We start from the raw sequence: 26,964 nt of genomic DNA on the forward strand, positions 1-26,964 counted from the left end.
TGCCGGAAAGAACCTGCTTCATTCAACACCTTGTAAGCCTGATTGAATCAGCAGTTCTCACATAGGAGGCATGCAAGTTCAGCAGCTATGAGCACTCTCTTCAGCAGTATGCCCTTGCCCTTTAAGCATCACACTCAAAAGCTATAGAGCTTCATTAAGCTACCCAGGGACATAGGTCTGATTGAGCCAGACAACATCTCTATAGCAGCAACACCACTAAGGGCAGGATCACATTTTGGTTTTCATACTGGGGAGGCCACTGGAGCTAGCAGATGGTAACATGGACCAGGAATCAGAAGCAGCCACTAGCAATGATGTTGGCTCTGGCACAGACCTCATCTATGCAGCTCTGCTTTGGCAACTCCCACGGCAGCCCATGGTACCTCTGTGTCTCAGCTTTCTCATCCATATAACAGGGGAAAGACACAGCATTTCTGTATCTCACTGAAGTACTACATTACCTATGGTTTGCTCACTGCTAGAAAGAGACCAAACAGTATACTTCCTCAGGTAAACACATCAAAAGGCAAACTCTAGTCCCAACTTGAAGGATATAAGAAAAATTAATATCTTTGAGTCTCCTTCATACCCATCAGCAAAATCCACCCACCCCTGTAATTTGCTTTGAAATAAGGGAGAAAGCACTAATTGTTCAGAATTATTTGTGGGCTAGAACACCAATATCTAAGAGTATACATTCTCTGCAGACATGAACTTGCTTCATCCCAGAGCTTGGAAAAGTACCAGTTCCACTGGTGCACAGCACTATCTTTTGAGAGCCTCACCGTGGTGTGCACTACATGAACTTGCCTGCCTGAACTTAGATGGTAAACCAGAACAAATATATTACTGTGAAACACGCAAGACATGTGTGAGCAAGTTATTTCCAGCCAATTTTCCCGTGAACATCTAACAAAACTGAAGTTTACATTAAATACACACTGAGGATTTTTCTCTTTCTTTTGAGGGTAACCAACCTCCGAGTTCCGCTGCCTCAGGGGGTACTGGCACAATCCACTCTGATTGGACTCAGGAGGGGGAGCAAACAGACAATTACTCTGATAATCTTATCTGAAGACAGGAATGAGATTAGCAACCTGGCTGCAGTGATTCTTCCTCAGATCTAGTGTTAAAAGAACTGACTAACCCAGCATGGGACAGAGAAGGAATTTCCCTACGGAGCATGTTGGGAAGTGAGGTGCAATTCTTCCCCTGCACATCCCTTTCAAGCAGAGAATTACCCGTTGGGACCAAATGGCCATGAACAGCACAGGTTCTGGGCTAGACATTTTCCTGACAACACGGCAGCTGAGCAAGTTTTCTTCTAGTTTGCCACTGTTACATAGAAGCCTATAAGCAAAAAACAGTGAGTAAGACTGGCTGGGACCTTCCCTGCCGATAGGGAGCAACTCCGTCCCGCTGTCCTTCCTACTATTTCATTTCATTCATTGAGAGAGCAGTCCACTCTCAAAATTCTCAGATGGCAGAGCACACATTAGCTTTACATGAACCTAATGAGCAATGCTGTTGGAAAGTCCTCCTCAAACAGTTTTGATTTTACTTCTCTAACTTGATCCCATTCTTTTTAGTTATACACTTTACAATAGCCAAACTAACCTCTCTCTCCTGGGTGTTTACAGCCTTCACATCTCCGGAATCATGTCCAGTAACAGACAGGGCAACATCAAGGGATAGTAACAGAACTTCTCTGAAATAAGGATCCCAGATAACTCTACACTTAAATTGCACAACAACAGGGCAATTAACACAGTAACAGGACAGAAGCAAAACTGCTCAGAAGGTTGCTGACATCATACCTACATCAACAGGCTTACACTGGGGGCTTATAAGCATTCCCTACAATGGACATGACAGACCAGACTTGAGATGCCGACTTTGTTGCTGGTAAATCCGGATGCTGTAGGCTCTGCTCTGCCGCTGGGGTAAGGTGTGTGTATAGGGGGGCAGGGGGATCTTCAGCAGCTGAGCTACAAATTTTGAATCTCCAATACAGCAGTTTCATGAACTCTTTACATTGCCCAGTTGCCGGAAGGGGACAGAGACCTACAAAACCAGACTCACCAGAAATGCCACGCCCCAAAACAGTAACAATTTCAACAGCCTGGATAAATCAAGTGGATGGCAATTTGAAAACTGCAAAAGAAAAGCTGCTAGCAAAAAGGCAGAGAGGTAAACTTTCTTCCTGCAGTATATGACAGCATCATGCTTCAATATTTGCAGTTTTATTTACACATCTATTTAGAATGAGATGAATATCCTTATAAAAATACATAAGTAAGCAGCACAAGAAAAGCACCAACTGCTATACTTTTGCTTTGCTGAGCTGAATTCACAGCTTTTATTTAGTTATAATCCTTCGTATAGGAAGTTTATTTATACAGACAGGGATTTCTGGAATTCTGGAGAATTAGTCAATCTACAGCATTCTCAGTGCATGAATTTTAGCATCAGAATTACACTGCCTGGATATTCAATGCCTAGAGTAAATATTTGGGCTGATCAAAGTTAAACAGATTAGTCAAGATGAAGCCAGGGTTCTCTGCTTATTTACGCAGAAGCTTAAATATTGCTCGTCTTCATTTAAGAAGCCTAGTTTAAAAGAAAAACCCACAAAAGCAACAAACGAAACATACTTACCCAACCCAAAGTGAGACAGCACCAAGAGTTATATCATCTTCAGCCTGGGTATGCATGTGACAAAGCCACACACGGAATCCCAGACTTCACACTCCTTGGCCTCCTTATGGGAAACGTGCAGAGGAAACAACAGCTTCAGCACAAGCTTGCTGCTCTGAGTTTCAGCTGCACAAGGGAAATAGGATCAACAACCCCCCTCTCAGTTCTATTCAAAAGCAAGAGGAAAATAATTGGTGTGAAAACCATTTGCAGTTCAGTTACACTTTTGAGATGTGAAGAGGCGGTTATGCACAAAGCAGTCTCAGACCTAATCATGACCATAAATCCTACTGTAGAGAAGATTTCTAAATGTTCTCAGTAATGTCACACATCAGCTTTCAAAATCAGCAATAAATTCCCACCTGTAACAGGCAGAGCAGTGTTAAACTAGGTCCAGTTCCTGAGCCCACCTACTGTATGGCCCAAGCTTGCAGTGCCATTTCTGTGGCATGCCAAGTGCCCGATCCAAAGCCCCCAGCTGCCAATGGGCTTTGGATCAGCCAGTGAAGGAACAGTAGTTAAGAGTTAATCAGAAAGCAGAACTGTTTGATTTCACCGCTTGATAGGTGTAGATTAAGATTGAAAGCAAAAGGACGAGCTACATAATAAAAAGACAAGACTGTGTCAGCAGGTACAAAGCTAGCACAAGCTAAGAGTTTGAGGAGGTGCAGGCAGACATTGGGAGTTCATGTTTCAGTCCATTTGTTCAGTTCCAATTTCCAAATCAATTTTATTTAAAGGCACAGACATTCAAATATTTTCTATTAAGGCTTCAGGAAAACAAAACGTGTTTCAACTAAATGTCTGGGCAGAAAACTACTCCCACTTGCTGGCTTTCCACCCTTCAGTACTGTGTGCTATCTGTCCCCACTGAGGTTGTGTCTTGTTTACTGCACTCTCAAAATTTGTGCACAAATTTCAGACACTTTGGAAGAGGAAAAAGTGCCTTCCCTCCGATCCACATTTACTCTGAACAGATTGTAACATTCCTGAGAAGCTCTCAGCTGACTCTTTGAAGTCTGAAGAAAAAAAAAAAGGGGGGGGGGGGGGGGAAGGCTCGACCTTGAAAGCTACATTTCTTGCCTTAAAAGTAGTAGTCTCCAGGGACTCTTGAGAGAAATAAAAAGAAAATTCTCCAGATCCTTATCTCATGCTATTTTTGAGATGCTTTTGTTTTGTTCCTTTGCTCTTGTCATGTTTTGGATTAAAGGACTTCCAAAGACAAAGCACATGTGCAAGCAGACCATTCACTATACTGGATCTGTGCCCCCTGTGCCAGGCCAGGCTCCCGCTTCAGCCCCACTTCAGCTTTTCCTTTTCAGGGAAAGCACAGCACAGCTGGAGCTGCAAAACCAAGTGCAACAAGAAAAGATTTTATGGCAGGCAGCTTTGCAAAGAGAAGTTTTGCGAATGTAAAGCATTGATCCAAAGTGAATTCCCACCCACGATCACTCCCACATCAACTCCCCCCTTGTGATGGGTTGGGGTCTAGACAGCACTTAAATAGCACGCAGACTTCACACACCAACAAGTGTTGTGCTGTGGCCTCTCACACTGCCGTGGCTGGAAATAAAGTTATTTCAGCAGATGCAGCTTGCACTTACCCCCAAAATTGTCAGTGATGACTAAGTTAAAATTAACATAGCAAAAAGAGCCTCCTTTTCCTATTTTACTTCCCTCTGTCTGCTGACATGTCCTCAGTGTTCCTCTCCCAAGCTCAGCTCCTCCTCTGTTAGTCTGCCCTACTAACCTTCTCCATACCCCACCCACCCAAATTTGCACATTATTAAGCATCCAGAGCCTTTCGTTCAAGGTCCTTAAATAAAAGCATAGCTACCACATTTCCTGGCAAGAGGTGCCTTATACCAAGCAATCACTTAGGGCTGCTCTAATATACTCATTTCTCCCAAACACAAAAACAGGGCATGCCAGACGGGCAAATCCAAGGACACGTCCTTTCCTGAATTCCACAGAGCAAGATAAAGTAAGCACAAGGCTCATTGGCTTATCTTAAACTATGAGGCTTCCCCATTCTCCCACTCAGTAAAAAACTAATTATTTACCACTGAGGCACAGAATAGGTTAAAGTTTCTTCTGTCTTGTCTCAGCTCCCTTTGCAGATTAGGAGAAAACAATGAAGTCTCCACACTTTGTGATATTGCTAATGCTTCCTGTGGGGATAGCAGCGCCGGCTGCAAAGAGGATTATGATTACCGGTTTAAAAGGAGTGTGCACTGTACTGCCGCAAGAGGCACAGGCTTATCAGAAAAGAAACGAAGCTGCCCCCAAACTATGCACGTGGGACTCCTGCCTGCCTTCGGTTCTGGCTGATGGCTCTGCCTCACATCACACACCCGCTTATCAGGAGCGATAAAGCAGCAGCTGAGCTTGCAGGGGGCATGGGGGGGTGTACATGAGTAACACTGTGCAAGCAGCTTGCATACGTTCACCATCAGAACACACAGCAATGTTTACAGATCATCCCACCGCATTCATCTGCATGAAAACACAGAGCTGGCCAGGGCACAGCAGAGCACAGAGGCTGTGCATTCCTGGTCGCACTTGGGAAAACTTGAAAGAAAAAGTGTTGGTGGAGCTGTGCTAGCTGTGGTGACATTGGCTGGCCTTCCACAGGCAAGACTGCAAAAGCTCTGAAAAGCACAGCATCATCAGTTAGATCTGCTCTGAGCAGAGTTAGCTTTGAGGTACAGCTTGAAGTGCTGGTGCAGGGCCTCTGTCAGTCTCATGGCCAAACTGAGTGGTGAGGCACTGAACACATTGCTCAGAGAAGCTGTGGCTGCCCCCTCCCTGGCATTGTTCAAGGCCAGGTTGGATGGGGCTTGGAGCAACCTGGTCTAGTGGGAGGTGCCCCTGCCCATGGACTAGACAATCTTTAAGGTCCCTTCCAACCCAAACCAGTCTGTGATTCTAAGACTCAGTTGAAGAAAGAATAAGAAATTGCTACTAAGCAATTTTCCACCACTCTGGGCTCTCTAAGGTACTATGAGCAAGACAGCAGTTTACTCACACCCATACATCTCTAGCAGCTATTACAAGAGAGATGCAGCACAAATTCTTTTTGTAATACCAAGGCTTTGGCCAAGCCAGCCATCAAAACGTTCTGGACTTCAAGGAGTGCTTAACCTAAGTGGCAGGATGCACCTACTGGCTAACGTCCAGGTCAGCATGCCATTCTTTTCCCCCCTAATAGTTTCACAGTTCAAACCAGCCAGCATGAGAACCTGAATCCATTTGAAGTCTCATACTTGGGGTAGATATCCTCCCAATGGGTGAGAGGGTTGCTTTGTTGTTCCCATTGGTTTGGGGTTTTTTTGTTTGTTTTGCTTAGTTGTTTCTTTTTTTAAAGACTATCACTGCGCTTGTTCTTCTCCAAGTTATTTGTACAACTGATGCAAACTGAAGTTACACATATCCCCCCCTCACCCCTAAGTCTCTTCACAGGGATTTAGTAGCTCCCTATCTGCTTGCTACAGGCTAGAACAGAGAGCAATAGCATTAATGCATGCTCTCCTGGATTTTTACAGGCTTAGAAATCACTGAGCTTCGCCTCACCCAGCATTGGCACTGCCTTATTACACAATGTTGTTCTAAGCAGTCTTTGCCACCTCCCACCACGACCAGAAAAGCCACAGACCAAACTCTCCAACCAGTCATAATACCAAACAAAGCAACAGTTTTAAGATGGTCACAAGACAGCTCCACGAATCCTTGCGAGCCTTAGACCAAGCTGTTAGGCTCCTGCTAGAGGGCTGAGGTCTCTTAAGAGTCAGTGAAAGTTGGATGCTTTTCACTAACCAAAACAAACCTTCTTGTGCTGGTGCAGTTCACATGTCCCTTTACTAACCTTTGCTGCTGGGTGCCGGACTCATCTGGGTTCCCTTTCTATCCACTTTTCCTTACCATTAATCTCTGTGAAGAAGAAGAAATGGAGCTGAAAGACCAAAGATTTGCCTGGCTTAATGGCTTTCAAAAACAGAACACAAACTAAACCAGAAACTTTTCCATCAACCTGTCTTCAAGAAACTTGTGCTTTAAGGGACTTGTGAGCCCCTGCAGAGATCCAAATTCAAACTGACCTAAGGTTTCTGACACTCTCTTATTTCCCAAGAACAACAGGGGCAATTTGCAATAATTAAATAAAGTCACTGTCTTTCAAATCTTAATCAAGTCATGCGGGCCCTGAGCCTTGGGAAGGCAAAACTTCAGTGTATTTCTCAATTTCACATCCTAAGAGACTTAAGGTATGCAAGGAAACTTCATACCTCAGAAAAAATGTCCTGCTTGATGGTAAGTGTTTTAAAGATTATCTACAAAGATTAATAGGATTATTTGATAACAGGTTCTGCACAAGGCAACAGTGACCAGAAAGGCAACCTTAGCAAGGAGGACAAACACAAAAGCAGCAGAAAAACAATCAAAAGAAATCCATCAAGGTGAGGGCTGAGTAAGTAGGCTTACAAAAGAAGTAGGCAAAAAACCAAATTGATACTGTGGATTCAGGTCTACATAAAGGCATTTCAGCATCACCACTACAGATGAGTCTTGTTCTTTTTGGCTACATGGATACTGATTTGTGTCAGCAGCATCAGGACAAGCTTTCCACTCAAATCTAGTCGATACATCTCTGCACCTTCCAGCCTCAGAGACTTTGACTGACAGTGGCGGACACCATCATACTACAGAGACCTTTGATACCCTCTGCAAAGGAGATCCATCCACAGGATCAGCTGTTGATTTAAAAGAAAAGAAAAGCAGACAGAGTAAGCACGTCAGGCTACCACTAGCAGTGATGCAGACTGAAAAGTGTTTCGCAAAGGACAGCTCTCAAAGTTTGGGCAGAACCAAAACTGCTATCCCAGAGAAGGTTGGAAGCAAGGAATCAGAAACACATGTATAGGTAAACTTTACACCTCTGTCCTGTTTGAGGATGCAGGGCTAAGCATGCATAAACTCTGCCTTAATCAAGATTTAACTGAAGATACAGGTTATTTAGATAACTAAATTCCTGACTTTCAGTAGAGAAGAGGTGCACAGAAAACAGGAGAACCAAGAACAGTTAATCTTAAAACATGTTGTCTTCCAAGATGGGCCTTAATGTGAAATGCAGTGAGTCATTTGATGACCTGCTCAGACTCATCAACGCATTTCTCAATGGCCATCTCTACCACAGCACTAATAGAACCAGGCTGGACTGAACTGACCACATCACACCAAAGAGCTCCACACTTCTGTGGCCACTTGAGCCTCCCTACCTGAAGGACATTTAGCACTCTCAACACTTTAAACTGGGGAGTGCTTGCTGCCCTACATGGGCATATCTCACTCTGCCTATACAGAGACTTTGGTATATCCACTTTCAGAATGCAATTTACGCATTTCTAAAATCAATCAGAATCCCTAAGCTCTTACAAAAGGAAATGAAAAATATTACTGTCAAATGCCCATCAGACCTAGAAGCCTAGGTGACTGTCATACATTAAAGAAATTAAAAGGCTGCACTCGAGATAGTATATATGCTCTTTCCATCCCTATCTCGAAAGGCTCTGATTAAAGCCCTCTTCGTATCAAAATTCAATTTCTTTCACGTTTTGAAAACAACAACGGCCTTGAGCTGAATGCTGCCAGCCTGCCTGCCTGCAGCCTTTGAGGAGCTTAGGTTATTACCAGCCAACTACAAGAATCTTAAATCCAGTATTAATCCTAATTCCCATTTAACCACATCTTCATTGTGCAGTGAAAGCTGGCTGTGCATGAACCTGCACAAGCATTCTTCCATGTGCAATGATCTGTGTCACAAACAACAGATGCTAAGCCTCATGTACGTTTAAGAAATACAGTCTGACTTTGGTTTCCAGAAATTCCCAGTGAAGGAGAAAGACTGGAGCTGGGGAAAAGAGTGGGCCAAGCTGGAATGATTTCTGGAAGATAATGGGAATGGGACAATTTCCAGCCTAAAAGCTTTTAGTGGCCAATAACAGGAGATTTCAGCCCTAGCTTGGAAGAAAACAGGATGCATAGCCAAATTACAAGGACATGGAAGCATCTGTGACCCTGACTCTATAATGCTGCAGTGATGCTGCCAGTGTCACATCACCAGTACCAAACTACTCAGATGATAACCACTGGGACTGCAGAAAGCACTGCCCATCACCATGGTCATGTTCACTCTGCCAATATAAGTTTTTAGGGGCAAAGGATTCAACATTTCCTCCAAGCAATCCCTTGTTCCCCTCTCTTCCTAGAGGTTCCAAATCTAGCTTGGCCCATCTTGCCACAATCGGCCACTGAACCCCTGGGGACTGGGTCAGACCAAGGTGAGGCTTTCCCACTGCCCACCAGAGCAAAGCAACCTCCTGCAATTCTTGGTGTCCTCAAGTAGCGCTACACAGACTCACTACAAAAGATTTTGCTAACTGATAGCTCCTCTATTGTAAATGCAGGGAAGCCAAAGCGCCATCACTTCCTTACCAACATAGTTCTACACCAATTCCCTTTCAAACCCCATTATGGCAGCCAGATGGGATATGGCTCCAGGCTGCAAAGGCTTGCTGAATCGTCCATGGGCAAGTTCAGGTCATTCGGTACCTCCTGGCATTGCTAAGTACTGATCCTAGCTAGAGACTGAAAGCAACTGAAGATACGGACAGACTGCTGCTTGGCCTACTATCAAATGGGACAATTTTAATTCAGTTAGAAAAACTTCTCAGAGATACTTGGGAAAAAAAAAAAAACAACAGTAAAGTTTCCTGTGTTTAAAGCACAAGAATTCACTGCAGATGAAAGGAACTTTTCAGGAAACACATTCCCAAGAGAACAAAAACGTATTTGACACCAGTGCCTGTTACAAGCAAGAGGACCTCCCTACTGGCAAGCATGTCAACATCTGCTGTAAAAGGCGAACTTTTATTTAATGTAGGTACAGTAATTACTGAAAACCTCTATTTCCATCAACCCCAAACTCAGCAGCCTGAACTCCTCAAACTAAAAATGTTATGAGATTTAGGGACAATATTCTCTAATTAGAGGCACAACTAGATCTTCCTTCTCCTTGCAACTGGCTATTATTATTGCTTGCTCACCAGGACACTCAAGTGGAGGACCCAGTAGAGTCATGGTACACTGAAGTAACAGTAGGCCGTACATCAACTAAGCTGTGGTAGCTCTCCATGTGCATGCTCATCCCCTGCAGCTGACATGAAATAATTTAATGTAGTAATGATAGAGTTCAGCTAAATTGCATTACCTTTCATTTGCCATGGGCTAAAGGCCACACACATGGACAACAACCACAGCTCATCCAAAAGCTGGTAATTTGACTGAAGCCTGGCTTCTGGAATACTGCAGACTGTTTCATCCACACTTTTTGCCTAATTTCAAGCCAGTATTTCAGCCAAGTGCTTTCCCTTTCTCAGAAGGTGTCCTACCCATCATGTTGGTGCATATCCTGGGGCAAGGTATCTTCAGTCTTGGGAATCTGGAAATACAAAGCTTCTTGGTGGAAATAATTACTGCTACAACGGAGACTGAAATATTTCAGAGCATAACAACTCCAATATGCTAAACCTCTGTTTCTCTGATAGGAGAGCACAGATACATGCAGTTTGAGCAAATGGGGAACTTTCTCTGTTTACTGTCATGGGCTGGATCTCCTACGACCCTTCTCACCTCAGAAACATAGACTAGTACATGTAAATGAGGCCAACCACCATGGGATGACAACTTGCAAGTTTTAGACTGGTTTTTGTCAGTCACCATTTCAGCATGCCTTCTTTTCTCAGTCAGTCAACAGAAAGGAGAATTAGGGCTTTTACATTACACAGGCAATTAAAAAAAATAAAAGGAAGAAGCAGAGATTCCTATTCTATTCTGCACGAGAATTACCCTCCCAAGGCAACCCTAAATAAAACAAATACCTTCACTGCTTTCTATCAATGAGGATGACCCATCCCCTCCCATAAACACCCTTCACAGACCATGCCTGCATATCCTTCTTACCCCTTTGGCCAGCCCAGCAACCTGTTTCACAGGCTCATCCAACTATAAATGGCATATTTCTTCTGAAATAGTAGAGGATTTTGTTTTGCATTTGTGTTTCATACTTAATCTGCAGAGATTAAGCACATACTTACTCACAGAAGTGAGGTTGACATGTCACGTACATACATTTGTCTGTAAATCCTACTTTTCCCACTGCCAATACCTTCATCTTCTAGCATGGAAGAAGGAGCTGTGGTGGAAGAATACAGCTCAGGCTCCCTTCTCTTTACATACACAAAAAACCCAAACAGAAACTGCAAAGCAGTTGCACAGTTTTAGGTTTTTGTCTGCAAAACAACTATGGACACAATAACAGCCATCTACTGCTGCATGCAATCTTAAATTTTCAGTTTTCCCTAAAGCTGATTTCCCCAGCATCCTATCCGATCTAGCTTAGGGTGCCCCAAGCAAAGCTGCATGAGAAAAGAAAAGCCTATTCCACAGTGTCTCACTGCTATCCAGTCCCTCTACCTTGCTTTATCTGGTACCAACCCCAAACAGATCCCTGCAGCAATCTTTCTTAATACTGCCTGCCCTTGCTCCTGCCCCTGGGTGGTACGTGTTGGCAACCATCCTCTTCAGCTGCAAAATAGGAAACACTGATGCTTTAAAGATACAAAATAAGCAGGCAGCTAATATTTAACAGTAATTACCCCTTAAAAACAAACAAACACACACCCCCCCCAAACATTGAAAGTTCATTGAAACCTGAAAGCCACAACCTTAATGGCAAAGATAACCCTGCAGTTTAGTGACTGGCTCTCCTGGGGACTGAAATTGCCTGGCTAGTCCTGATTAAAAAGATAAGCACAGACAGACCCATTGCTCTAAGATTTTTCAGAGACAGCTAAAGGAATGACTGAGTCTCATGGGTTTAATAACACTCAATTTCGGTTATTTATATCGCCAGTTACCCAAGTATTTACCTGAATCCAAAGCAGAACATTAACAGAATCTCTGCAGAGCTGAATGAGATATTCCTAACAAGTCAAAAACCTCAGCCAAAAACCTAAATAAATGGAACAGAAGTTCCTCACAGATACAGACAGTGTCCCCAGAGGAAGATGCCTGCTTACCTCCTGTGCAGATTTAAACAGCCCAGCTGCTTTGGGTAGCAACAGCAGGGTAGCCACAGCAGCACAGAGCCGCTGCAAATACCATATCTCCTCAGTGTCTGAGCCAAGCCTTGCTGCCCAGCTCGTGGCTGCCATGCAGCCAACAATACTCAGAGCTGTGTGTTCACCTAGAGCCTACGTCCTCCTTTGGTCAGGATGGTGAGGCAAGACAGCCAGGAGAATCAGAGTCTCCTTGGTGAAAAACTAGAGTAAGCAAATGGAGGACATGCCTGCAGTACTGTAGACCTATGTTCAACCTGCTGCGGGTAGGACGACCCATCCCATCCCAGGGCCCCTCAGGTACGTACCTGACTGGATGAGTTGCTCCAGCAGTAGCAGAACTCCCCATGCCCCAGCAGCCACACAGATCTCTCGCACAACAGAGGCATCCATGACACTGCGGGCAGGGTGCATGACCCAAAAAACGTGTGGTGAAGCACCAAGTCTCCAGCCTGCTCCTTGAGTCACCCCAGGAAGCAGCTGCAGGAGTCATCCAGCCACAGCAACCTGGTTCCAACTTCGCTTTTTTTTTTTTGAGGGGGTGAGCGGGGAATGGAGCTCCTCAGACCTGTGCTAGTCTTTCCTGTAGGGTATTGGTTGCAGGGAGTACCTGACCTACACCACACCTGCAGATGGGCTCAACTGAGCATACAGAAGTGGTCTGTCCAAATGATGGGTGCATCAATCTTCATTATCACTGGGAGAAGTTGTGGCTAACAGATGAAAAGCTATTTAAAACTTACTTTCTGGCTGGACTCTCCTTTTGCAGTTGAATAAGATCATTCTCACCTCCCCTCCAACAGCTCTATATGTTGAAAGGGTTAAAAAAGACAGCAGAACCATTAGCATTTTGATAGCTTTCCACACACATAGTAAAAAGTCTTTAAAATTCATTGCACTAAGATAATCCTTCAAGTCTAGCATTTTCTCCTCAGCTTGAGGCAACCAACTGGTTTTCCTCCCCTTAATACCTTAATAGAAAGCTCCAAGGAGTTGCCAGGCTAGACGTCGCAAATATGTTCAAGAAAAGCAGAGTCCTGAAGTTCAAGAGAAGCCATGAAAAGTGTTTGGGATTTAATTAAGAAACAACTATAGGGGCGTCATCTTGGATACTGCAACCCCCTCCAGAGATCCTGGCTTCTGTACATCGCAGCTCACAACACATGCACGCACCGTTTTCCTTCCAAACTGCTGAGCACACACAGCCCCTACTCATTTCAGCTGCCATGGAAGGTACTCAGCATGTCTGAAAACAAATTAAAAACCTTGACCCTGATTCAACACAAACTCAGGGACTTGAGCTCTCATCAAGATGAAGGCTGAATTTTTTAACACTATTACAATCTCAAGAACAAAGCTGTGATTTTGAACTCCACAATTGGCATTAACACTCAGCAGCTCCACACCTGTGCCTGGGAAGATTTATTTATTTATTTATTATAGCGTATGCCTTTCTAACAATTCCAAAGCAATTCGCTTTCTCAAGGAAGCACCCAGGAGTGCCTCAGGGTGGAGAAAGCAGCCATCTCACCTCGTGGCTTTGACTAGGATTGCTGCAGTGAAAACAAGCAAACACTTCAGGACCACATCACTCCTCAGATACCACTAAATCATAGGACTCAGAGAGTCACTAATTTGTTAAGGACTATTAGGCCTGATTATACCCTCTTACCCTCTCCACAAACACTTTTTTGGGGGTAAACAGTCTGGAAAAAAAAAAAAAAAAAACAAAAAAACCCAAAAAAAAACAAACCAGTTTGTTCAAAGGAAAATGCTTGTTACAAACCTGTGCATACTTCTAAGAAAGTTTAACAGGTCAAAAGTTGGCATTCAGAAGAAGGCAAGAGTAGCAGAGAACACACTGCAGTACGATGTGGAAAAAGGAGGTTCAGATCCTAGGACCATGACATATCACTGAGCTATACAAGACATTGGGCTCCAAGAGATCAGCAAAGCAAGCCATTTATTTAGCTGGGAAAAATCTTCCTGTAATACAGGAAATATTCCCTCCCACTTTTTTAAACCCAAGGTATCTTTTTCTAGGAGCAAAATTTGGATAGGTGCTATGAAAGAAGAAAGAGTGACTGTGGCTCTTCCTTAAAACCAAGATCTCTTATTTTCTAGTCTGTTACAAACTTCCCGTGACACCCTCAGCAAGTCATTTAGATTTCACTTAAATCAGTAAAACGGGAATCAGTGAACAGGATTCTCTGCCTCAAAAAGGTGCTACAAAGATACAAGCCATTTGCAACTGTGAGATGTTCAGATAATGTGGACCACACAGAAACTCAATAAACAAGCGGTAGATAATCACTGACACAAAATAGTGTCTACATCTGCCAGAAAAATTCTAAGCAACAGACTCACTCTGGTGGGCCAGTACATGGCTAGTTCAGATGCCTGCCCAATCTGTTCACTCGGGCACACTGCACTGTTTCATTATCCACCAGTCAATCTCTGATTTATGTCTAGGAGTATATACACAATAACAAGTGCTACTAGCAATGCGAAGAATCTTTTGAATGCATTTACAGTTATTAGAAGGGTGAGAAAATTACCTTATCTGTTTCACCACCTCCTTGCTAAACAATAGTGTATCTGGACAAACACTTGCTTTACTAGTCAGAATTCATCACAAGGAAACAAAGCTCAGGGACAGGAGAACAGGAAAGGGGAAGGATGTGACAAATCTCATCCATGCAGAATTACTTACAAAGCTGCAATATAGCCAGACTCAGGTGCTCTTCCACTTAATCATATTCCATTTAAAAATCAATGTTTGGTCCCACTCCACACTGTTGCACTTCATAAAGAATCAAAGATTACAGATGAAGATTGCAGCTTCATGTTTAAGGACAGCCTACAGATGTAATCTTGTAGGATGCTAAGTGAAACAGATTACTACATGGCTTGTCCTGGGCTTCTTCAGCTTTAAATGACCAGTCCTAGACTGGAACATTGAAGCCCACAGGAATATAGCTCCAGCCACAGAAAGGATTCTGCAAGTCAATCTCAGGGCATGCAGCCCTGATCTGAGTTACGGCAAACCCTCCACAACACTGTCCTAGTGCAGTCCATCCTTATTTCAACAGGACAAATTTGCGGTGCAGCTCAACCACACATCTAAGTTCTCAACTTACTGGAACTATTTTCACACTAACCTGATTTTTTTCAGTTCTCCATCCCCGATTCAGACGAAGAACAACAAAAGTCTTAGATCAATAGTTTGCTCTTCTCAATAATTTAAATATGCTTAAACAAAAGCGCACAATATGGACATGAAATGGATTCAAAGAAGTCTGGTCATTCACTGATTAGAAGACGCAAACTGACTTTTGTGGACAAATAGTCTAGTCCTTAAAAAAGGTCTCTCATAATTCCCAAATGACAGCTATCATTAACAGCACAGTCCAAGCCTCTGAAGAAAAGTACCAGCTTACGTTCATCCTCCTGAGGATCTAAGGAACCTTAGCAATCAGTCTTTTAGAGGTTCCTTCAACGACTGTAACCAGAAGCAGCAAGAGGCAGAAATCTGCTGATATTTCAGTCAAAGATAGAGGAGTTAGATTTGATTAATTTAAGATAAATACTTTCTTTTCCTAGATCAACTTTTTGTGAACTTACTAAGAGATTATTGTCATCTCATATTTGAAAAGAAGTATTTCCTTTTTATTACAAAACAAAACCCATACAAGCAAGTATTAGGGTGGTTTTATTTGGTCTTTCAAACACTCTGTACCTGGGGTCTGCATCCCTGCCTGGGGGGCAGACACATTGGAGCTCATCTCACATCCAGGAGCACTTTGACATTATATGATTTCCAGAGCTGACTATGTGTTGTGGATTCCTCTGTGCTGCATTCAGCAAGGCTGTATGGAGATCCTGGTTCTGGTTTCCACTACCTCAGGCCTTCTACTGCCCCATGCTTCTTGTGCTATAAACACACTTTATGCTTCCTACTGTAACTTGAAGGAGAAGGAGAGGTGAAACCAAAAAGGCAAGCTCAGACTCCTCATCTACCACAAGATTAACAAAAGCCTTCTTAAAACAAGTTAGCAGAGACCATCTGAGGATGCACTTGGCTTCTTGAAAACAGGAAACTCCCGTTATTTAAATCCCAAATATAGAGCAAGGGCCCGGAACGTTTTGCCTTTAAGAGGAGTGTTTTGTCTCCTATGCCTATGCAGTGATGAAGCTTCAACCCTCAGCCTTTTTCTCCTCCTTTTTTTAAAAGCATGGAGAGGGAACAAAATACAAAGTAAAGGCAGAGTGGCATTCTCTGGAATTGGAGCATGCAACTCAATTTTGCAATCCCACCTTTTACAACAGAGAGAGCCCCTGAAAGCTCCCCTCGGCAGCCAAATAGCACACAGCACGTCAGGATTCAGGTGCCTGAGCTGCCCAGGAATAACCAGATGGAGGGTCTCTGATGATGCAGAGAGCAACCACAGACAACAAAGGCCCTGGCTAAGCACATGCCTAGCTTACCTGAGATCCCCTCCTGGCTTTCTTCTTGTTATCTCCTCCCTTTCCAAGGAGAATTAAGGAAGGATGAAGAGAGGACCACTTTCCTCTCCATAAAACAAGGGAAGAGAAGAAATTGGAAGAAAGAAGCCTTTTACTGAAACCATGTGTTACCCCTTCCTTTGCTGATCTCGCTGCAATCAAACCAGCAGGAGAGTGTTTCATCCTGTTCCAAGAAGCTCCTCTCTTGCCCTAAGTATTATTTTTCCTACTCTGCCCAACAATAATGGCCCAGGCACAAACATATCAGCAGTGTTATGCTATATTTTCCTTGGCTGCTTAAGGTGCTTTCCTAATAATATTCCTCAGAGAAAGCAGGGGTTCAGGAGCTATATAGCCTTGCATAGCCCTGACCCTGCCAAAATACACCCAGCAGTGCTTCAGGGTCAATTGCTCTCCTCCAGTGACAGACATGCTGATTATTTTGCCAAGGTCTCCAGAGATTCTTCGCTCCACTCCATGAAGTGCACATCCAGGGGAGACACAAACCTGCAGAACAAGTGAGCAAAGACAGCAAGACCACTGAGGGAGACACAACGGCACCTGGATGGGAACTTAGTTACTCATCCCACCACATTTTTTGAGGTTTAAAACATTTTTTCATTTCACACAGGGATGAAGATTTGGAATCCACCTTGAAATCCTTCATGCAAAAACCTATGTGCTCTAGAACAGCAGTACTGCGGTTAGGACATGCATTTCTGGCATGTAGGAAACCTGCTTTCAGGACCCTGTTTTGGATTTGTGACAGCATAGGTGAAAAACCCAAACCACTTGGCTCCTAACCAGAATCTCTGTTTTGACTAGGAAATTCTATCCCGAACACAAGAACTTCACCCAAGGAGAACTGAGTGGAGACCAACCCTTTCCCACAAAGCAGTACGGGTTTCAATAAATCAGCATGTTCTGCAGGCAAATTGTTTCCTTGAAAAACTCCCAGCCAGTCCTAGCCTCAAGTAGTAACTAGAGTGGTTTCTGCTGAAGACATAAGCCTGGAAGCAACCCACCCAACAGAAGTTCTGCTTAGGAACAGCTCGCCTCCTCCAAGTAGGCCCAAGCCAACACTGTGTAGAAGAAACAAATAGGTTTCCTGAAGTTAGCCCTGACACCTCAGGATTCTCTCTTCTTCTTGTATTGTTAATCAGAGGAAAGGAGGTGTGGTGGGAAAACCTCACACACATTCCTGTTTACTTTATTTGTTCCTTAGTCTGTCTGATGTGAGACAGCAAAAATGTTGCTGATGTCAAAAGAGCGTGTGCATGTATGTGCATGTGTGGCAAAAGCTTTGGAGCCTGGCCTGTACCTTATGTGGACAACTGTATGCACTGGGGCAGACAGTGTCTTTTCTGTAGCTCTAAGGAGAGGTAAACCTGTCTGCAGGGGGAATTAAAAGAAAACATACAGCAATATCACAGATGTATCTCGCAGTTTGTTGTGTTGTGTTGTTGTGTTCCTATGAATTGTCTTGAAAGCATCCCCAAAAGTACAGCCTTCTTAAACTATGTTCTCCAGAAAGAATGCTTTTCCCCTTCTAGACACAGAATTTTACGTGCAATACAGGATTACCCTATATAGGTCACTGACACTCCATGGAAATCTGTGTAAGAAGTGCTATTTAGATAAATAGCTCTATTCCCACACTAAATTTTTTGGCTTCTTCTCCTTTATTGCTAAGAATATTTCCATTGAAACAGCATCTTTGTGCCTTTGAGGATCTCTGCTTCTGCTGCCACTTCCCCACCTGGAGCTATAATCCTACGCTTGTCACAAACCCAGCCGCGGTTGCAGAAGTTATTACAGCTACAATCTGCAGATTACAGCAACTTTTAATAGGGGATAAGCAGCAGGAAAAGGTGACTTTAAGCAGCAAAGAAGCTGCTGGTTCAAAGAGCCCCATTATTAATATTTATTATTTTTAAGCATTCATTGAGTGCTGCAGAAGATAAAAGAATGAACTGAAAGCAAGAACCAAGTTTATATAAGACAAGAAAACAGGAGAGCATAAAGAATGAGTACAGTGTCTGGGGAGGAAGGGAGCCAAAGAAATAGTAAGAGCAAGGGAAAAGCGCCACACCTTTTATCAACAAGATGTTCCTAATACTAAGAAGTATGAAGAGACTTAAAGAATTCCTCAGTGTCTAATCAGAGCTGTTCCCCATAGGGGATCTTCTGAGCATTATTACAAGGCATTGGCATATCTTTAAAGAGTAGAGCTTTGATCATAAATAGCAAGTGTGTGGCAGGGGGACTGGAAAAACAACAAAAGGAAATGCAACTGTATCACCCTGTGGTTTGAGGGTAAAATCCAGCCCTGGACAGACACTTTACAAAGCTCCAAGTAAATCCATTTAGACCTTGTGCAAAAGGTTAGAATGAGGCCTAATTCTCATGCGGGTCCTCCATCATAGACAAATTCCTCTTCTTTCCCACAAACCCTTTGCCCCTGTTGCCCCAGAAGGACTCCCACTTGGTACTTCTCTCCCCTAACAAAGATGCAAGCTTATGGCTTACACCATTCATACTTTTGAACAACAACCTATGATGCTTCACAGTTTCAACGCACTTTACTGAGACTAGCTAACAAGAACGTTCATCATACCCACACACTGAGGGTACCGTCTTCATTTTCACAGCTGGTGAAACAGATGCTCAGAAAAGCAATGCAGCTTTCCCAGAGCCAAAAAGGCTCTGTAGCAGGCCGATGTTAGTGATGCTGGCATTTGCTCCTCAGTTCTGAGCCATAAAAATCAGTGATAGGACTCACGAGTGAGAGTCCAACCCCCCTCCCAGCGGCCTCTGCTCCCCAAGGCTAGTGCAGAGCTTCAAAGCTGTTCGCAAAGAGCATCACAGTACATAAGTACTACAAGAAATCCACTAGCAACAGAAACTTGGAACTATCTGCAGCAGCGTTAACAAAGAAAATTAATGTTTTTAAACTAAACTCTGACTCTTCTCGTGCCAAGACCTGCCCACTGCAGTATCAAAATATGAACACACAAAACGCAAAGCATGAAACCTGCTCCTTTCAGCAGTGAGCAGAGACAAACCCAAAAAACCCACTTAATCCAGCCAGTCTCTGGGAAGACTCTTGTTCCTGACTGATGTTTCCCTTCACATTTAAAAGGGAATCAGTTTTTAATTGGCAAAGCATCACTGTAAGCCAAAATCCTTGTCAGTGCAGAAGGTCTTTTTTCAAGACTGTGAACCCAAAATTGTTCATCGCATCAGCAAGGTATTACATTGTCAGTTCTCAGGCTGCCAAAGCAAACATAGGTCAAAGAGAGTGCTTCCAGAGTCGTGCCTCAAGCATTTCCAGATCTAGCTCTCAGCTTTTCCTGTATCTTATTCTGAAAAATACCTTGGTGCAACTCTAGAAGATCCCTGTTACATGTCTGTGCTTCAGTCATATTCCCATCGGAAGCAAAAGCTTTGTTGATCAACACAGAGTAAGTGCCTCACTCTAAGCAGCTCTGAGAATCCCTTCTCACATCAACAGGAACAAAGGGCAGTCAGCAGTTCAAAAACACATCAGATCCAGAGTCCACCCCTCTTAAGAACATTTTGAGGCATTCAATCCTTTATTCTCAATTATTTCTTATACATGCCCATTGTGGACCCACCACATTATTATCACTATTAAGCACCACCAATTATTATCAGGAAGCCTGACATCAAAAGCAGCCTGTTTTCAAATGATTGCAGAAATAAGTACAGTGACCCCCATTCCAAAATCCATTGAATTTCCATAGCACTATCTCATTTACCCTGGCAGCAGGTTTTGAGAAGTTCATCTGAAAGGTACCTACAGGTCCCAGAGACTTCCATGAGAAATGGGTTCTCAGCAGGTCTGAAAAAACAGCCCAGTACAGGCATAAGTTCTCTCTGCACAAGATGATCTGGTTCTCTTCAGTCCCCAAGAAAATGAGATGTGCCATCAAGTGAGCCAAGAACAAACCCTGTTGCTGCTTTCCCAGCATAGTGTGTTCCAGTTCAGTGCCCTGTGAGGTCCATGTCTCAAGAACAGGCAAACTGCCAGTCAGTTCATTTAGATCATTTTTCTTGAAGAAGTTTACACACCATATTTTAGGGCAATCTTTATTACTTTAAAACTCCCTTCTCAAAGACTGTCATACACTGAGATTTTCGTAAGGAGTAAATATAGTAACTGTTTCCATAATAACGTTAAAAATACCCCAACAGATTAAATTCAACAGATGAAACAGGGCCATGAATACGTATGTCTAACAACATGACCAAAATCACCCTTCTTCAAACTGGGCATTGGGCCATGAAAAAAAGCTGCTAGCATTACAATTTCAGTGCTGAGCCTTAGGAGAAGCACAGAGCTGCAGAAACAGTTAGTACTGTAATCCTGCCCAATATATACAACCTGAGCCCCTGCCAGGCTGGGCCACTGACCCACAGTCAACAAGCCACCATATGGTCCCATACCCCATTCCGCTCATCTGTCTTCTTGGCTTTCCAGACATCTGGGATGGCATAAAATGTATTTACAGCTGTTTACAACTCAAGTGAGAAGTCTGAAAGAATAAGAGCTATTATTATCTCTGCTATACTACACGACTTTTCACATTAGCAGCTTGGTTCAGTTCCACTTCCCCAGGATCAACAACCACTGTAAGATTTTGTCCTGACGCTAACACGACAGGCATCAAGAGTAAAGAGGACACTGGTCACTGCTTCCAAAAGACTAACTAGAGCAGATCACATTAAGCACCACAGATGCCCCAAGAAAGTCCCTCTCTAGCATGGCTATGCACCAACTAAATGAGGGAGATGGAAGGGCAGGAATAGATATGAACTAAACACAGTCAATCAACAGCTGAGCTGAGCAAACTCAGACCTAAGCCCTAATTCACAAAATCATGCAGCCCGTTTAAAATAATCACAGAACCAAGTAATATCAAGCACATGGATGAGATTCAGTTTCAGCACTGTTTATTTCATCGAAAGCATCTTCTGTTTCTTCCTGAAGTGATAAGCTGGTCTAAAAAAAAAAAAATATCTCAACTTCATTTGAGTTTAAGAATTTACTTGTCTTCAGTGACCTTTCAATTTATTTCTCATGTAGCTGGAAACTTCCATTTTAGACCAGGTTTATTTAGTAAATACATAGCAAAGGGAACATCCTGATGGCCAAAAAAAGCCCCAAAGGACCTCCCAATCCTTGTTGGAGGGACTACACAGGCAGGAGGGATCCTGTACAGAAATAAGACCCATACTAAAAACCTGTGATAGTCAAAAAGCCCACTTCCATCATCTCTGAGGACAATGACAAAATATTGGTTTTGGTGAGGGTAAATTGACACCACATGAATACTCTCAATTGTCATGTAGTATCCGCCAAACATGGAGCATTCACATCAGGCATGCGTTCATCCAAAGCTTCCTGTATCAAGGCACCTGCAGAAGCAACACAGGTTAAAAAAAAAAAAAAAAAAAAATCACACATATACAACTCACCAGGATACTAAGCCTCTCTGCCTCTAGCTCTGAGGAAGACCAGTGAAGGACAGCACCTCCAGTACAGCTCCACTGCCCTGAAAAAGTACATGTTGCTTCCTACAAATTTTGGGAAAATGGAAACCCTTCAAGCCCATTGTGAGAGAACAGAAGGTGGCAGAGGTGCAGAAGCAAGTCCCATTTGAGGTCAATTTGTAAGAGTAAAACATCTTTATCGTTTGTTTCTTTAAATCTTATCTGTGGAAAAATAAATAAAAACATGCTGACAAACTGGTTTAGCAGCTGGTGTGGTTAACAAAAAAAGATCAATGCACCGCCTTCCTATAGCCACTTCTTTCAGTCTCACACAATTTATACTAAATTAGCCCATGACAGATCTTTACCAATGCAGAAATGATAAACAGCAAAGCAGCTGCTAAATGCTCCAAGGCAAGGAGTGGGGGGTGGGAAGTCCCATCAACTGTTTGCCGGGCACTGAATTCACCCGAATCCTCTGGAATTAAGGGACAGGATAATTTATTCACCTTTTTGGAAACTCAAAATAGCAAGAACAGTGAGAAGAAAACAAGAAACATCGGTGTAGGGGAAGGAATGGACACAACAGGAACGATGAACTGTGCAGTTACGAGCAATGGTAGGACCAAATGCAACTCGGCTGTCATATCAGTTACTAATGTGATAGCAGCAACCATCAGAAAGCAAAGCTCTAGACATCTGGAACATATCCTCATATGAAATACAATCAAAGTCCAGTAGCCTTCCCAATGCTGAGAAGTGGTGGGAAGGGTGGGAACAGACAACACAAAATATTTAAAGAAGTTTGAGAAGGAATAAGCATCGTGCGAAAGAATGGAGTTGTCTGGATTAATTTTTCTGTACCTCATTTTTCTTCTTTAATTTGCTACTTCCAATTATGATTAACAATCATTTCCAAGAAAAAAAATACTAAGAAGAATTCCTAATAAATAGCTTTAAAAGGAAGTGCAGTTTCAGATCCAAAACAGCTCATTCCTATGGATCTTGGGGGAGATATACACAGGCCTTGCCCTCTCACACAAATACACTACTTGGTTTTGAGTCACTACTTGAAAGTGAAAACTAAAGACCAAACCACTTCCCAAAGCAAGTTACTTTCCAGCCCTCACTGTATTACTTGAAGATTTTTTTTCCCCTCAAAAAAACAAGAAAAATGGATCAAAAAAATTTTTCCTCACATTTTATCAATAAGTCAGTTTAACTTAAACTAACAAATCATACTAACATTAGTCAAAAATTGAAAAAGCAAAAGTAGGGATTATCTTGCAACAATGCCCCCAAACAAGGACTGCTTCAGCAGCCTCACAGGATCAGAAAGGAGTATAGTTATTCATGTCTTTTAATTACAGCTCTCAAACAGACCTTGGACCTACTACCACCTCATTCAATGACTCATCCTCAAGATGTCAAGAACTATGCATTAACTCACAAAACTCTTTGAATACAACTGGGACTACCATCTGCTTATTTAGACACCTTAAGCCTTGATTTTGTAGCACCTGAACTTCTCTTTTCAAGACCTTCCTCATCTAAGACCCATGGCACCATAAATCTAGTAGCTTCTGTTCCCAGAGCAGTTGTGTCTGTTTTCCTGCAGCCTGGTGAGAACAGACAGGACTCAAGATAATTAAATAAAAACACAGGAACTGCATTATTTATTTTAAAGGAAAAAGTGTTTTCTAGGAAGAAAGTCCTTTATTTAGGCAAATCTGTAAGCTGTTTATCAGCTTAAACTCATTATCTGCCCATATGGTCTTAGCACTGTGGTTTAAAAAAAAAAAACAAAACAGGCAGGCACTAGCCGATGAAATGTCATCTGCCCTTATGCCAGAAACTAGTATTTTTGCATTGACGTCAAATTAGGAACCTTGCCACAAGTGAAGGGCTACCATAAGGATAGTCATAATATTTTAATTATGAAGGGATCTTACAGAAGGCAATAAGGAAGGCAGAGGGCAAAGCAAGAAAACCCATTCACAAAAATACAAAGTCACTTAATTCACTTTTTGTCTCTTTGCTCTAATTCTATTTGTTTGGGGAGGTGGGGTAGGAAGAGAGCAACCTAACTTTAAAAGAAAAAAGGAAAAAAAAAAAAAAAAGGCAGGAGAATGAGATGCTAGAGCAAATAAACGCACATCAAAGCGTGAGATGGCTCTGCTTCAACTGCCTATACAGTATTCAACCTGGGATAGATTAAGGCAAGATAAAAGGTGCTAGGAGGGAAACCACTACCCCTACCCCAGTGCAGACCCTCTTTCACTGGCTCAGCCCTAATGCTGAGAGAACGCCAAGATCCCAGCCAGCTCTGCTGCACTGAGAGTGGCAAGCGTGCACAATAGACCTAGTTCTACAGAAACCCGAATTTGTCCACCACCGTCTGCTGCCGAGGACTAGCTCCATGCAGTGAGGTGGCTCGAAGCCCTTCCCGCTCCCCCGTTAAGCTGCTGCAGCAGAGCAGGAGCTGGGTTTATTGATTCTGAGAGTCACGATTAGCCATGGGAGGCAGGACCAAAGGTTTAGCACAGGACATTAAACCTGACTGTCTGAGCTGTCAACTCTGTTATTCCAAGGAGAGAGAAACAAACTGAAGTCACAGTAACAGGAGTTTGTCATGTTTTATGAACTGCAATATTATTCCTGGTTACAGATACAGTTTCTGCCTTTTAAAACAGACCTGCAATGCTGTGTGTATGAAATTATTTGAATTAAACAACACACAGGCAACTTGGCAAAGGACTTAAGGATAGCTCAGCATTTTCATATGCACACAATGATTCCCGTTTCCCTTTTGCTCAGCCCCACCCGGAGAAGTATAATACATATTAAAGCAGCCAAAAATGAGATCACACCAGGATAGAGTCATTCGTTGCCATCAGCTGGGGTGAGGACACAAACACTCAGACCGCACTCTTCTTTTGTGGAAAACACACTCAGCCTCTTCTCCATTTCCACTGTGGGGAAATTAAGTTGCTGGGATCCACTCTAAGTTTTAAGCAAGCCTGGAAACGGAAGACTAGTGTTCTTCCCAGGATGTGTTATCCTTACACCCCAGGGGGAATAAAGAGATTTCCCCAGAATTTACAAAGGAAATCTGAAATACTGCCCCAGCGCAATGCAAAATATTCCCCCCCCGCCCCCCCAGCTCCCACTGTGGCCCCATTACTCTCTGGGCTGCACACTGATGGTTCGCCTCCATCTGTCCCTTTCCCGAGGGATAACAACTACCTGTTCACCTACATCTCTCACAGGCTTAAACACACGCTTGGGTAGCTTAGCAATTTGTGACAGAGGTTTGCTCTGCAGAAAGGGTGGGCCAATCAGTAGAAATTTTGCTGGCTGTCTGCAGTACCTCAAAGATGTTAAAGCTCTTCCTTTCTTCTTCTCACCCCGCTACGCTTAAATTCATGGCAACTGTATTGCATAGTATTTTAGCTTACGCCAACAAAAGCTGTACCTCAGCCACTACAAATACAGAAACATTAACTGCTTTCCAGGGAGGGTCAAACATTTGTGTCATTTTAACATACTATACAAATACTTCAGTGAAAGCAGATTATAAAGAAGTGCATCTGTGCATCATGCTACACTGTCAAATTTGAAAGATCACCACCCAAATTATGAAAACGAGAAAGACCCCTACCTATTTCTCCCAATGACATTGGCTCTCAGTTTGTCTACTCTTGAGACAGAACAACTGCTGCTCCTTACAAAAGCCCAATACCAAAATAAGCATTTTCCTGGTAGAACCCATCAAACACTTGGATACATCCTGTTGAATTAAGACAGCTCTTTAATAACTCCACACACTTTCTACCCACTAGCAAAAATCCAGGGCAAGCCTGTGCTCAAACCCAGCCAGGCACACAGCCATCTCCAGCACGCTTCTGCCCAAGTAGCTTTGGTAGCCACTGGCTGTTCAGTCAAATATGTGCCTAGAGTCTATCAATCGTGTTCAAATTTCCTGTTATTATAGAAATACAAGCAGTAATCAGGCTGAGCTTACTAGTTGCCGAGAGAAATGCTAAAGAAAAAAGAAATTACAGCTCTGAAACAGACTTCAGAGAAAACCACCCAAGCACAATGCATCTGAAATGCTGCCGACTCGCTCGCTACAACATTTACGCACAAAAGTTATGATAAAACTTTCAGTGCCCAGTCGCACAGGGTATAACCCCCCACACACATCTCGGCGGGGCGGCACCTCACCCACCCATCTCTGTTAGACAGCTAGGACTGAGCCAGGGCGGCAGGATTGCAGTTTGCCCATCAGTAAAGTGTGAAAGGAAAAAATTCCTACCGGACTGGACTGAAGTCAAAACCACGGGTAACTCTCTCACCTGCCCCATGCACACGCCGGGGCCGGCAGCACACCCCAAACCGCTGCAAAGCGCTCCGAGCACGGCCTCCAGGACCCAGCCATGCCTCCGCTCGCCTTTACAGTCAGAGGGCTCCCGGAGCGAGGGACAATAAAAGACAGAAATACTGAGGGCAGACTCTGAGGCTCCCGAGACGCTCCCGAGTACCGACCACGAGAGGCTCCGACCCCGGAGACGTGCCACCAGTGGGGTGAGTCGGGCTGGCTGGGGCTGCCAAGGAGCCTCCCTTGCCGGCGCTACGAGCAGGCGGGCTGGGCTGGTATTTCGGCCCCGAGAAACTTGCACTCCCAGCGCCCCGGGGAGCTCCCGCACCCCCCGCCCCGGGGAAACAAGGCGGCGGCGGGGGGAGGCGAGTCCCCTTCCCGTGGGTGCCCCCAGCCGCCCTCCCCGCGCGTCCCAGGGCAGCGGGAGGGCGGCGCGGTACCAAGCCACAGCCGGCACCCCTGGAGGGGGGGGACAGGACCCTCGGCAGGGCTGGCCGAGGAAAAGGCTGCCGCGCACCAAGGAGTGAACCCCGGTCCGTTACCTGCCGGCGGCGGCAGCAGGCTCCCGCGGCGGCGGCGGCGGCTCCCCGGGGACGGACCGGGCGGGCGGCTCCCGGCGGCGCTGAGCTCTCACTGCCGTGAGCGCCCCGTGCCCGGCAGCCGCGGAGCGCCGGACCCGCCAGCGCGGCC

The sequence above is a fragment of the Leptosomus discolor genome, chromosome 3 (assembly GCF_034619465.1).
Source record: "Leptosomus discolor isolate bLepDis1 chromosome 3, bLepDis1.hap2, whole genome shotgun sequence".
Classification (NCBI taxonomy): domain Eukaryota; kingdom Metazoa; phylum Chordata; class Aves; order Leptosomiformes; family Leptosomidae; genus Leptosomus; species Leptosomus discolor.